The 14,233-nt window shown below is 41.0% G+C and overlaps 1 protein-coding gene across 14 annotated transcripts in view; it reads right to left on the bottom strand.

Annotated features, from left to right (window-relative positions):
* PPCDC (phosphopantothenoylcysteine decarboxylase) overlaps nucleotides 1–14,233 on the bottom strand; it is a 418,450-nt gene that overhangs the window by 91,124 nt on the left and 313,093 nt on the right. The window lies entirely within an intron of this gene.

Genomic DNA, 14,233 nt, shown 5'->3' with positions numbered 1-14,233 from the left:
GCCCGGGTTAAAGGAAAAGGCACGGTTTGACCTAACTGTTCGGGTCAATCCATAAGGTGAGCACATAAGTGTGTCGGAGGTGGATAAAGCACTGGGGGGGTCACACGGAATCACTGGATGAATATACGCAGTAGAGTGATTGCACATAAGCACTTGGAGCACTGAAGTCTTAAAGGGACGGTTCACCAAGGATTGTGATATCATAATATTGGGACACTGGTTGTTGATATTAGATGCACAGTGGATATGTTGCAATAACGCATGCTTAATACGAGAAGCAATATAGGAATGGTGCGACATTGAGAATATGATATTTTGAGATGTTTTGTATATGGAGCACAGGGTTTACACAGATATGATTATTTAATTATATCATACTGTCACGCAGCAAGATTTAGGTTTATTCACAATTTTGTTGATATATTTAATCATATTTGTGATTACAATATTGCGTTGCATTTTTTTTGTAAAATATTATTTGAATGCTGGAACACTATACATGTTAGCTGCAATATTAGGTAGATAGGTATTTATTGCGCTGTAGGTATTTCACACACTATAAAGAATCCATAATTCTCGCCTAGGTGAGAATTGCGGAAGTGGTAGTGGGTACCTGTCAGAAAAAGGTACCTGCTCCCAGAAAAAAAAAATAGCAATATCGTTACAGTGGAGGGAGGAAAAGGGGAATTTTCACTTTTAAGTGGAGTTCTACTTTAAGGATGCAGCTGACAAATGTCTGAAAACTTTGCTCAAGGTATTTTTTGTCCCCATCGAACAAAACCCATTTAGGTGAGTAACACTGCTCTGTAAGCGCTCCGCGGTGAGCTAGTGCCGGGTTAAAGCCTCTTCACCGCCTGTCAAATGCTCCCTGAAGAGTGATTCAAATGCTGACTGCTCTTCACTATTGAACAAATTCTTCATTTTATTTTTTTATTTACATTTTTTAACTGCCCTGTTGGTGGGCCTTTGGTGAAATATCTAAAAAGACCCCTGATATCTCACATTTGAGACAGAGAAAGGGACCAAGGACAGAGATTCGTCAATCCCTTTCTCTGTAGCCTCAGCTGCACTGGACACTGAATGAATAGTAAGTGCTCTATGCTTAATGGTTTCCTGTTCATTCAAAAACTAAAGTTTAGTAAACATAGTTCACTAAGCTCCAGTGGTGAATGGACAAAAGAGCGATCAGTACAAATGCTCACTGTGTTCATTGGAAGGGAAGGGGCTGGTAAAGATATTTATGGGCCCCCCCCCCCTCTCTCCATCCTGAAAAAATCCCCGTGTGCCCTGCAGCTGCTGACGGGAGAAAAGAGTGAAGTCGGAAGGAGCTGCAGAGAAGGGGGGCACATGGGGGCATGGACAACAGGAGGGTGGGGACATAGATACCGATCTCCCTGCAGCACAGACGAGGGGAGAAAAAGGAGGAGAATCCGGCAGCACTGCCGGGGGAGCCACAAGAGTTGGCAATGAGGAAGCACAGCCATTACCCCTGCTAAGCAGGATCCCGGGCCCACCTTCTTCTAAACTGATGGTGCCTGTGCCCAGTACAGGAGTGTCAGCTGTTATGTCATATCAGCAGTGACAGGTACTCTTTACTGAGACATCTGGGGTCTAAGGGACCCCACATCTCTCCACTGCCCTCAAAACCATCTGTTCAAACTGAGATTGTTTGATCGGATGCTGTACAAGCCAGTGATGGCTTGTAAATATTAAACTGCAGCTTACACCATAGAGATAAGGGAACACAAGATCCTCCATCAATATGGTTTGCCTCCTCGACTGCCAGTTTCATTCCTGGGCTCCCTGGTGGGATGGCATAGTCTGGAAAGGTGGCGAGAGGAGGTGGTGGGCGGTGGGTGGGACCACATTCCGCCACATGCAAAAGTAATCCTGCGACTGTATAGCTGCTCTGTTTACATTGCCAGCTCTATAAAAAGATACCAGGATCATTACTGCAGCTGCAGCCATGACCCCGGTAGAACCACTGAATCCTGAGGAAAGGTATGCCATGCATTCACACTTGTTCGGACATCATCTCACCACAATCCCAGTAATTGTTTCCCAGTAACAGCATGGCTACTTAAAATGAGTTCTAATAAACAATTCTTAAGTATACCAGAAGGGGTAGTGAAAATTCCACATATACTCCACATCAAATAGACCCCCCCCCCCCCCCCGAATTTATAACTGATCTTAGAAAAAAATAGGATGATGGTAAGTCTCCTCTTGTGCACTCCTATAGACATTCTTCAAAATGTTTTCATAACAGAACTGCCTATTCCTGTTTATATCCTCAGATTTATAACCTTCAGGAACACAGTGGAAACAATTTTGTTGACGAAAAGCTTTATGAGGATGTCCATAGTAGTGCACAAGTGGAGATGTACATGAGGGTATAAACTTAGGGAGGTCTATCTGATGTAGAGTAATATGTGCAATGTCCACTGCCCCCTACTAGTGCACTTAGGAATTGTTAGAATGCATTACAGGTAGCCATGCTATTACTGGGGGTTAATTACTGGGTTTGTGGCGAGATGATGTCCAGACAAGTGTGAATTTATAAATAAATCACAAACCCCAGTGCACAAAGAGAATGGTACTAAATGAAATTAAGGTAACGGTATGCTGCTGTGCAACAGTGTAAAACACCAATCAATAAAGAAAAATATCTTTCTTTATTAATTGGTGTTTTACAATGTTGCACAGCAGCATACCGTTACCTTAATTTCATTTAATACCATTCTCTTTGTGCGCTGGGGTTTGTGATTTATTTATTTATTTTAAGGAGGTTTATTACTTTCTTTATTTGACCTAGCAGCCATGGATATATTTAACTTTGTATCCCAGAAAAAGGTTAATGTGGAAGATATTTTTTCACAAAATTTTGAGCGTTTAGATCTTACCAAAGATTTTAGACATCTTTAGAACTCACTGGATAAACAAGTGAGGTCATGGTGGGATGTCTTAACTCTTGAAAAGTACATCAAGGAAGGGATCACACCTAGAAGGTTAAGGTGGGATTTGGGTCCTAGTGATGGACTAATAGGGAAAGAGTTGGATGAAGAATGATTTCCTTTTTTTAACCATGTTGAAAAGAAGTTAATGGAACTAATTGTGCAAAGAAGGAAGAGAAAATTGAGAATTTTGGAGGATAAAATCCATAATTTGATAGATAAAATGCAACCTTTTAGTGAGTCTAGTGAATTCAAAGAAAATGCCAAACAGGTTCAGGAATATATTAATAAATTAGATGAGGATACATAGAAGAAAAAAATCAAAAAATATTGTAGAGATATGCAGGATTATAAATCCATTAATGTATGTAAATGGCAGGAGGATGACACTAGGGGCACCAATGATTTGAGTAATTCCTCAATAGAAGGAGGAACTGATGATTCAAATAAGAAATCATCTCCATCTAAAACTAAACAAAATTCTAGTACTAATCCCCGGAATAGGAAGATCAATTCATCTCCTATTAAATATACATACAGAGAAAATACACCTAGTTATAAAATACCCATGAAGAATAGATTTGAACCCCTGAAAAATTGGGGTATGTCATCCCCTAGGGGGATATGGTTATAAAACAGAGGGAGAGGATTTTCCAAGGGGAGGATATGGATGACCCCCCATGGAGAGGGGGAGGAGCAAGAGGTTCTGTCCATATGGGGGAAGAGGGGGACGTTACCACCCCCCCCAGAAAGGGAAGGGGAGGTTGGAGACCACCTATGGTTTATCAGGACCCCTATTGGTGAGAGGTAGAAGGAGAGAGTGCAGAGGGGGGCAGAGGAAAAAGAAAAAGTTCGATGTAAATCAAGTAATTTTTAACCTTAGTGATTGTATTTTAAATGAAGAGGAATTGAAAGTTTTATCATTTGGTTTGAAATTTGCACCGCATAAGAAGTTGAATAAACTAGAAACATATATTGATCTACACAAATTCATTAGAAAACTCAAGAAACTCAATCTCAAGAAATATTGGAGTAATAAGATGAATAAAGGCACTAGTGATGTCGGACCAGTTTTGGACACAAGGAGTGATGACCCATGTTTTCATTTAGGTAAAAATATGGGGATAGAAACTGAAGATCCTTATTTACACACTAAACTGAGAAATAAATTGATATTTAATCCCAAGATAGGTAATAATTGTTGTGTTGACACATTAAAAAAAATGGTGGAATATGATGTGGAGAAAAGATCCATTCCTAGGTTAAGAAACAAACAGGATATATAAAGGGTACTTCAAAAATTAGAGAAAATTAAAAATATTGTAATTAGACCAGCAGATAAGGGGGGAGGGGTTGTGGTGTTGAATAAATATAATTACTATGCAGAGTTGAATAGATTAGTAGATGATGTCAATACCTGAAATGTTGAAGAATAACCCCACAAAAAAATATAAAGCGAAACTAGTCAAACATATCAAAGAAGGAGAAAGGGTAGGAATACTTAACAAAAAGGAAGGTAAATATTTGGTACCTAATGCTCCAAGAGTGCGGGACATTTATCAACTTCCTAAAATTCATAAAAATTTGCAAAAACCACCTGGAAGACCCATTATTAGCAGGATTGATTCCCTGTTTTCCAGATTGGGGGAGTATGTAGATACATTTTTGCAGCCCCTGGTTCCTAGTTTTCCTGCATATTTAAGGGACAGTGGTGATTTAATTAACTTACTTAAGAATATTAGAGAGGAAGGAGATTGTATCATGGCAAGTGTTGATGTAAATTCTTTGTATACAAACATAAGACACGGTGATGCACTTGAATCAGTTAAATGGGCACTGGAGACAAAATCAGGATTGAGATCTGAACAAATAGATTTCATTTTCAAGAGTCTTGATTTAGCTATGACACACAACTTCTTCTGGCGTTCCAATAAATTTTATAGGCAAGCCATGGGTGTTGCCATGGTAGCCAAATATGCGCCATCAGTGGCGAACTTGTTTATGAGTATGTGGGAAAGTAAGGCCATTTTTGAAAATAGGAACCAGGAAGTGCTAGTATATAGGAGGTTTATAGATGAAATCATCATTACATGGAAGGGCATGAGAGAAGGATTGGAACAATTTATCCAGAAAATGGGGAATAACCTCTTAAATATATAATTCACCGATAATATTAGTGAACAAGCAATAGATTTCTCAGACCTTACGGTGTATAAACAAGGTGATAAGTTTTGTACAAAAACGCATTTCAAGGAGGTTGACAGGAATGGCTACATAGTCATAGTTGCCATCACAGAAATTGGTTAAAGTCCATTACTAAAAGTCAGCTTATCAGATTGAAGCGGAATTGTGATGATGATAGAATATTTCAGAGTCAATCAGAGATGTTGCTAAACGGGTTTAGAGAGAAGGGGTATAAAGAACAGGTTCTAGCATGCTCTTTGGAACAGGTTAATAAAATTAAAAGGGAAGCCCTGCTGGTAAAACAACAAAACAAAGATGGGAAAGTAGGAGATCTGGCCTTTGTAATAGGTTATGTGAGTCAATTTAAATTGGTGGAAAGGATTATTAAAAAGTATTGACTGATTCTAAAAAGAGATGAGGTCCTAAATAAAATACTTCTAGGGAGGCCCATGTTTATCTATAGGAAGCCACCAACATTAAGAAATAGACTAGTTAAAAAAGTCCCTGGTATACCTAGGAAGAAGGTAACCTTTTTGGATAGGGTGGGGTTCTTCAAATGTAAACGATGTATAGCACGTAAACATCTGAAAGGTGATAACAATAGATACTATGACAGCATTCAATCATGTTCTAATGGTTCATCACATAAAATTAAAAAGTTTATATTGTGTGATAGTACTCATGTTACGTATTTGCTGGAGTGTTCTTGTAACTTCCAGTACATAGGGAGAACCACCAGAAAATTATCTGTAAGACTAGGAGAACATATTAGAAATATTAAAATAGGATTTAAATATCACAGTTTGTCACACCATTTTAGAGTGTGCCATAATAGGGACCCGACATCTTTAAGATTCTGTGGAATAGATAGGATTGATGCTCCGTGAAGAGGGGGTGATATGTTTAAAAACAACTTGGCCAACTCATACACTCTCACGGCTTCACCTACCACCTCTATGCCGACGACACACAAATCTATCTCTCAACCATCCACCTCACCCCCTTGGTCTCAGCCCGAATCACACACCTACTGAGCGACATAGACTGGATGTCGCTCCACTTCCTTAAATTGAACCTCTCCAAAACCGAGTTTCTTGTCTTCCCCCCAGCCCGGACACCACCCCCCATTGATTTCTCCGTCACATCCAACAACGCTACCATCAAACCCGCCCTGCAGGCCAGAGTCCAACCTATCCTTTCAACCCCAAGTCCAATCTTTAACAAACTCGTGCAGACTCCACCTCCGCAACATCGCCAAAATCCGCACGTTCCTAACCCCAGAAACCACTAAACAGCTCATCCACTCCCTCATCATATCACGACTCGACTACTGCAACTCCCTCCTCACTGGCCTGCCTCGCCGCTGGCTATCCCCGCTTCAGTCGATCCTGAATACGGCTGCCAGACTCATTTACCTTTCCAACCGCTCTGTCTCCGCCACCCCCCTCTGCCAATCCCTCCACTGGCTTCTGATTGCGCAACGGATCGAATTCAAAATCCTAACGCTGACATACAAAGCTGTCCACCATACTGCCCCCAACTACATCACCGACCTAATATCCAAGTACCGCCCAGCACGCACACTCCGCTCCTCACAAGACCTCCTTCTCTCTAGTTCCCTGGTCTCCTCCTCCCATGCCCGCCTCCAGGACTTCTCCAGGGTGTCACCCATCCTCTGGAACTCCCTGCCCCAACCCATCAGACTATCACCTACTCTCCTCTCCTTTAGGCGCACCCTGAAAACCCATCTCTTCAGGGAAGCCTACCCCACCCCCTGCTAACTTGCCGACCTCCTCCACTCTTCCTACCACTCCATCCCCCACAGCTATCTCCTCCTGTACCACTATCCCCTCCCTCCTAGATTGTAAGCTCGAAAGAGCAGGGCCCTCGATCCCCTCATGTTTTGCATTGTATTGGTATTGTTCTGTCACATGTTCTGTCCCCCTTTGTAATGTACAGCGCTGAGCGAACTATTGGCGCTTTATAAATACTGTATAATAATAATAATAATAATATCACAAAATGAAATGAAGTGGATTTACCAAATGGGGACATTAATTCCGAAGGGGTTAAATGCAGAGATCGATATATAAACGGTTTCTTGTCTAATTGGTAAAGGAACTGAGTGTAATTTATGTCCTATAAGTGGTTATAATTAATTGTATTTTAGATCATTTTTATTTTTTTATTTTATTTTTAAAATACAATTTTTTAAAATAATTTTTTATATATTTTTTTTCTATTTTTTTATTTTATTCTTATTTGTTATGGGCATATATGATTGTGCTTATAAAGAATTGAGAGTAATAAATTGCATTCATTATCTATGTGGGGTTGTGGTAATTCCTCTAATTTTAACCATTTGATAATTGTGTGTATAATACTGTATTAAGATTAACCGACTTTGTAATAGAATAGATATTGGATTACCAAGTGTAAAGGAATCCCACACTGGTGAGCAGAGGATGAGGTTTTAGGAGTAAGCGTCTCTTGGGGATAAGCATAATGAATGAGAGGCTACAGTTGCAAGAAAAAGTATGTGAACCCCTTGGGATAACGTGGAGTTTTGCATGAATTGGGCATAAAATGTGCTCTGAACGTCATCTAAGTCACAACAATAGAAGAACACAGTCTGCTGAACATAATACTACACAAACATTAGATGTTGCCATGGTTTACTTGCACATAACATGTAAACATTCACAGTGCAGGGAGGAAAAAGTATGTAAGGCCCTAGCTTAATGACTTCTCCCAGAGCTAATTGGAGCCAGGAGTGAGCCAACCTTGACTCCAATCAGTGTTATGATATTGGATGTATTGCTGACAGCGGTCCTGCCCTTAAAAAACACACACCTGTTTTGGGTTTACTGGTTTCAAGAAGCACTGTCTGATGTGAACCATGCCACGCAGAAAAGAGCTCTCAGAAGACCTACGATCAAGAATTGTTGACTTGCATGAAGCTGGAAAGGGTTACAAAAGTATCTCCAAAAGCCTTGATGTTCATGTGTCCACGGTAAGAAAGACTGTCTACTAATGGAGAAAGTTTAGCACTGTTGCTACTCTCCGAAGCGTGGTCATCCTGTAAAAATTACTGCAAGAGCACAGCGCAAAATGCTGCATGAGGTAAATAAGAATCCCAGAGTGTCAGCTAAAGACCTACAGAAATCTCTGGCACATGCTAACATTTTTGTTGACACATCTACAATAAGGAAAACATTAAACAAGAATGGAGTACATAGGAGGACACCACGGAGGAAGCCATTGCTGTACAAAAAGAATATTGCAGCACGTTTGAAGTTTGCAAAAGAGCACCTGGATGTTCCACAGCACTACTGGCAAAATATACTGTGGACAGATGAAACCAAGATTGAGTTGTTTGGGAAGAACACACAACACTATGTGTGGAGAAAAAAAGGCACAGCACACCAACATCATAACCTCATCCCCACTGTAAAACATGACGGAGGAGCATCATGGTTTGGGGCTGCTTTGCTGCCTCAGGGCCTGGACGGATTGTTGTCATTGATGGGAAAATGAATTCCAGAGTTTATCAAGACATTTTGCAGGAAAACATACGACCATCTGTCCGCCAACTGAAGCTCCGCAGAGGATGGGTGATGCAACAGGACAATGACCCAAAGCATACAAGTAATTCAACAAAACAATGGCTGCAACAGCACAGAATACACCTTCTGGAGTGGCCCAGTCAGAGTCCTGACCTCAACCCGATTGAATTGCTGTGGCATGACCTTAAGAGAGCGATTCACACCAGACATCCCAAGAATATTGCTACATTGAAACAGTTTTGTGAAGAGGAGTGCTCCAAAATTACTCCAGATCGTTGTGCAGGTCTGATCTGCAACTACAGGAAACGTTTGGTTGAGGTTATTGCTGCCAAAGGAGGGACAACCAGTTATTACGCGTTTCATCACATCCGGGACTTAATCTTAAATCCCGGATGTGACGAAACACGGCAGGGGAAGTGACATTGGACGCACAGAGCAGGAACCGGAAGTGATACGGCGGCCATATTTGATTCTGGAGCCGCAGTGTGTGTCCACCTGGAAGCTGCCTGGTAATCCCCAGCGATTTGGGGTTTCTTCTAATGCGCTATTTCTTGTTTATACATGTAAACAGATTTATTAAAGTTTATTCTACTGTGATATACGGAATTACACTATCATCTTTTTATATACATCTTGCTTGGAGCCTGGAGGCTGGGGAACTGGCTTACGGTACCACGAGGGGATGATATTGTAACTATAACTTCAGGAGTGGAAGCAAGGAGACTGAGTGGTTTGCTGATTCCTTCATATGATATCCCACAGCGGTTTTTCTCTTATCTATGGTTTTCCGTGGAAGCTGTTTTTGAGGATTACAACACTATAAAGAATTTTTTTTAAGTGGGACTTATATAATTATTTTCATCGTTTTGGATTGTTGAGACACTGGACACTTATTTAATTAGAAGTTTGTGTGACTATATGTGTTTGGACACTTATTACTTTGAGGGTATATATTGATGTTTTTGGGTAGGAGGCTTTGCACTAGTGGGTGGGTTTGATGATTCATTTAGGAAGTCTTTATAATTTTGAAGAAAAAACTACTTTTGATTTTTTGCTACTAAACATGTCCACCAAAAAATTTAAAAAAATCAAATTTCGTCCTAAATTTAGGCCAAAATTAATTCTGCTACATGTGTTTGCTAAAGAAAAATCCCAATACGTGTAAATTAATTGGTTTATGTGAACGTATAGTGTTTACAAATGGTGGTATATATACTATTCTTTTGCTAGTAATGGTGGCGATCAGCGACTTATAGTGGGACTGTGGCGGGTATTCTGCACTGGGGGGGAATTGACTCTGTGACTGACATGCCCAGTGACACCAATACAGTGATCAGTGCTAATAAAAAGCACTGACTCTGTACTAATGATACTGGGCAGGAAGGGGTTAACATCGGGGCTATTAAAGGGTTAACTGTGTGCTGTTTTACTGTGTGCTGTACTTTACACTGTAAGCACACTGCTTTGTATGGCTCTGTTATGCAGAGCCATACAAAGCAGTGTGCAGGAGCTGAAAGGGGGGAGATCTGTATTGTTCACATACAGGCCTCTCCCCTGTCAGTGATAACTGGTGATAGCAGGGTGCCGGGAGGGAATCACCGGCTGTATCTGGTGATCGACAGCCAAGGGTGCCAATGGCACCATGCCCCCTACCCGGAAATACAAAATCACGTATATATATATGTGATTTTGAGCAGCCATGCCGTCCTGTAGCATTATTTCTGTTATAGCGCGGCACGGAAGCGGTTAATAAGTCACTTATTGTTTTGCTGTACTTTACTGTACACTTTGCTAGATTTAGGCTGCCCACACATTATACAATTTTCTCGAGAATTTTACTTTAGATTTACAAAAAAACATAATATGAGGTCAAACCTAAACACTTCTAATTGTATCCAATTAGGCAGGCCCTTGCACTACATAGTTGAAGGTAAATATAAAGGAAATTGAGCAGAAATTGGACAGAAAATTGTATAGTGTATGGCCAGCCTAAGTCTTTCAATAAAAAACTGTTTAAAAGTTGGTCAGCGTTAAAGCCAGACTCTGGGCTGCTTTTAAATGTACCCATGCTGCTTGATTCCCTCCCCCACATTTCATAGGCTAAATACAAATACTTACCTTATTATTTACTCCCACAAGATTCCTCCTCTTTGTTGGACTGATCCTCTGAAGTGCTTTACCTGGCTACCCGGCTGGTCGCAGCTTTCGAATGTCATTACACACTAAGCAGATGTAACAGTCCTGCATTGTATAGGAGGGGGCGAGGGCCTGCTCACAATCCAGGATGTCTGGCAGAGGAGGAAAGCACCGGCTGTCAGGGGAACGAGCAATAAGGTAAGTATTTATGCTTAATTTTGTACCCTCTTCCCCTCCCCCCAGCCAAATGAGCATTTAACCCATGCAGTGCAGGGGTAACCCACACTAACCAAAGAGGGGCTTTAAAAATAGCTTAACCCCTTCACGCCAGCGCCTCCCGGCTCTTTAAGAGTTTCACTCTCGGCACATATGTCCTTTTTTAATAGAACGCAAATGTGCAGCCGCTCGGCGTCTAGGCCCAGATGACGGGAGGCCGCACATTTGCGATTGGCCAGCGTAAAGAGGTTAAACTGACACAAAGATATTTAAATCACATACACTGTAAGAAAAAGAGAAGAGAACATCAATATAAAGGCTTAAATTAAAAACAAAAGTAAAACCATTTTGACCCATTTACAGTAATGCAGGTTACAGTGTGCCTTAATACTAGTTTGATGGCCTTGCGAATAAACGCATCTGTTACTTGTGGTGCCGGCTGCTTTATTGAAGGGTGCCCTAATGGATGATAGGATGCTGCATAAACACACATGCATTACCCCAATACATAGTCTGAAGGAGTCCTTACAGATGCACTTTAAAAGTAGATATTGGGCAGCAGAGTCGCTAAATGGTTAGCACTTCTGCCTGGCAGTACTAGGGTAATTGGTTTGAATCCCAAACATGGCACCACCTGCCTGGGGTTTGCATGTTCTCCCTGTGCCTGCATGGGTTTCCTCCGGGTACTCCAGTTTCCTCCCACACTCCAAAGACATGCTGGTAGGTTAACTGGATCCTGTCCACATTGGCCCTAATATGTGTATGTATGAATATGAGTTAGGGACCGTAGATTGTACGCCCCTTGAGGGTTAGAGACTGATGGGAATGTACAAAATACATGTAAAGTGATGCATAAATTGATGGCCCTATATAAGTACCTGAAATAAATAAATACGAATAGTCAAAAAAGTGTCTAGTGACTACCATTGGAAATACACTGGTGAGTACATTGTCCCAAAAAGATTATGCAAACACACACTAGGGAATATATTACCCCACAAGTCTATTGTGCACACACACTCGGCAGTATATTACCCCACAAGTCTATTGTGCACACACTCGGCAGTATATTACCCCACAAGTCTATTGTGCACACACACTCGGCAGTATATTACCCCACAAGTCTATTGTGCACACACACTCGGCAGTATATTACCCCACAAGTCTATTGGGCACACACACTCGGCAGTATATTACCCCACAAGTCTATTGTGCACACACACTCGGCAGTATATTACCCCACAAGTCTATTGTGCACACACTCGGCAGTATATTACCCCACAAGTCTATTGTGCACACACACTCGGCAGTATATTACCCCACAAGTCTATTGGGCACACACACTCGGCAGTATATTACCCCACAAGTCTATTGTGCACACACACTCGGCAGTATATTATCCCACAAGTCTATTGTGGGCAGCACAGTGGCTAAATGGTTAGCACTTCCGCCTTTCAGCACTAGGGTCGTTGGTTCGATTCCCAGCCACGGCACCTCCTGCCTGGAGTTTGCATGTTCTCCCTGTGCCTGCATGGGTTTCTTCCGGGTACTCCGGTTTCCTCCCACACTCCAAAGACATGCTGCTAGGTTAATTGGATCCTGTCTAAATTGGCCCTTGTATATGAATGTGAGTTAGGGACCTTAGATTGTACGCCCCTTGAGGGTTAGGGACTGATGTGAATGTACAATATATATGTAAAGCGCTGCGTAAATTGACGGTGCTATATAAGTACCTGAAATAAATAAATAAATAAATATTGTGCACACACTCAGCAGTATATTACCCCACCAGACTACTGCGTACACTAGGGAAAATATAACTCCACAGCGCTACAGTGCACAGAATTCCTCAGCTCTGCTGGTGTTAACCATGGGCAAAAAGAATAAGTATCACCAGTGGTAAACATCTGGGATTTTGTCTTACTGGAACCCTGTAAATGAAAAGAACTGAACAATATAACACACATTTTACAAAGCAGATCAGGTGTTTTTGAAGTATATCTGAAGCCAAATATTTTACTTTCATTGTGGATAAAATAGGGAATAGTTAATTGTTTTGACTTTTTTTTGCCATATGTCCCAACAGGGAGATTTCCCTTCACTTGATGTCCTGCGGACACGACAGAAAAAAGAGGAATTCTCTCCAAAATTAGGAAAATGCTTCCAAACAGTTGTTATTAGAAGATGAAAGATATTTATTTTATTACTTTTTAGGTGAGAAATTAAATTTTGGATTTTTCCCTGTCATACTGGTATCTAGTAGGTGATGATGAACACAGTGGTAGGATGATGTGATGTGATGATGATTTCGACAGTCTGGTGAGGGGGTTTGGTAACATATTGGGCAATCTATTTGTGGTTTGTTACTGTAAAATGGGTAAACTTAAATTCCAGTGAAAAAGTACTTTTTCTTGCTTTGCCAACTATGCCCGGACGGCAAATGGGGGTGCTAAGAATGTGATTTTTATTCTGATGGATACTAGCACAGATATGAGCTTTGGCCACTCAGACTTACAGTCCCTGCTGGTTGAAAAAGGCTGGCCTAGACTATCAATTAACATGCAACATCATTAACAGATTGGCCCCTTGATGATCCCAAGGTTGGTGTCTGATGTATCTAGTGATAACTATGCTTGGAGAGCTACCTCATTATTAGTTTGGACCCATAATCGGCTATATCTTTAAAGTACAACTTGCACCAGGTAGCCACATTGGGGTACAGTATTACCATAGGTTGCCGCCACATTGCCTGCACCTGGCTCTTTGAAGCAATATATAAATTATTCATTCCCGCTTCAAGAAATGAGGTCCTGAAGAAGCAACCTTTGTGAAACGCGTTGACCTTGGGGACTACATACTCAGGAGTGATTTGCATGTTGATATTGTATTTGCTTCAACTATAGTAATTTGCATCAAAAGGGGATGGAACATTTCCACAGCATGGGTTTTAACATGTATGCTTTTAAACCCAATAAATGGATGTAAAATTGTTTTAAAATGTCTGTATGTCCTTCTTGGTACCAGTAAAGTCCATCTTCTTTTCCCCTCTGGAGTATTTTTTCAAGAGATTACATATTGATCGTCAGCAACACAATAGCTGAGGATCATAGTGATTTCATCACATAAGCAACAGATCTCAGATAACCAAGCTAGCTAAAACTAGTGATGTTTAGGCTC

Source organism: Staurois parvus, unplaced genomic scaffold (genome assembly GCF_062004578.1).
Source record: "Staurois parvus isolate SC_StPar_1 unplaced genomic scaffold, SC_StPar_1.0 ptg000682l, whole genome shotgun sequence".
NCBI classification, from domain to species: Eukaryota; Metazoa; Chordata; class Amphibia; order Anura; family Ranidae; genus Staurois; species Staurois parvus.
The sequence above is the reverse complement of the archived record's forward strand: the minus strand, read 5'-3'. Positions and strand labels throughout refer to the sequence as shown.